Source organism: Phalaenopsis equestris, unplaced genomic scaffold (assembly GCF_001263595.1).
Source record: "Phalaenopsis equestris unplaced genomic scaffold, ASM126359v1 Scaffold000123, whole genome shotgun sequence".
Classification (NCBI taxonomy): Eukaryota; Viridiplantae; Streptophyta; class Magnoliopsida; order Asparagales; family Orchidaceae; genus Phalaenopsis; species Phalaenopsis equestris.
The window spans coordinates 1,360,439-1,361,235 of record NW_018164565.1 but is presented as its reverse complement, the minus strand read 5'-3'; positions in this window follow the sequence as shown (position 1 = coordinate 1,361,235).

Below are 797 nucleotides of genomic sequence, written 5' to 3'. Positions count from 1 at the left end.
GCTCAGTCTATTTGGGTGATGATAGATGCTGCAATATAGATTGCAATATAGTAGTCAGAATTCAGATGTATGATGGCCCAGTTAGAATGTTATCTGATGTCAGACATATTTCAGATCTAAAGAAGAATTTGATTTCCTTGGGCACTCTACACAAAAATGGTTTTATTCCTAAGGCTGATGAGGATTGGGAAACCATCAGAATTATTAAGGGTGCACTGACTGTGATGAAAGGAAAGTTAACTGCAGGCAATATCTACAGACTGTTAGGGAGTACAGTTGTAGGTGGAGTTCATTCTGTGGAGTCAGATAATGACAGTACAAAACTATGACATATGCGTCTGGGTCATCTCAGTGAACATGGGATGGCAGAATTGCATAGAAGAAATCTGCTGCATGGGGTTAAAAGCTGCAAGCTTGATCTTTGTAAGTTCTGTATTCTTAGAAAACAGACTAGAGTCAGTTTTATGATTGGAAAACATAAAACTGAAGGAATTCTTGACTATGTGCATTCTGATGTATGAGGCCCTACTAGAGAGTTGTCATTGGGAGGATCTCAGTATTTCGTTACCTTTATTGATGATTTCTCCAGGAAAATTTGGGTGTATTTCTTGAAGCAGAAATCTGAAGTCTTCTCTAAATTCAAGCCGTGGAAAGCTAAGGTGAAGAACCAAACTGGCAGAAAGATCAAGTATTTGAGGTCCGATAATGACACAAAGTACACAGATTCGCAGTTTCAGAAGTTCTGTGAGAATCATGGGATTTAGAGGCATTTTTCAGTGTGGAAGACACCACAGCAG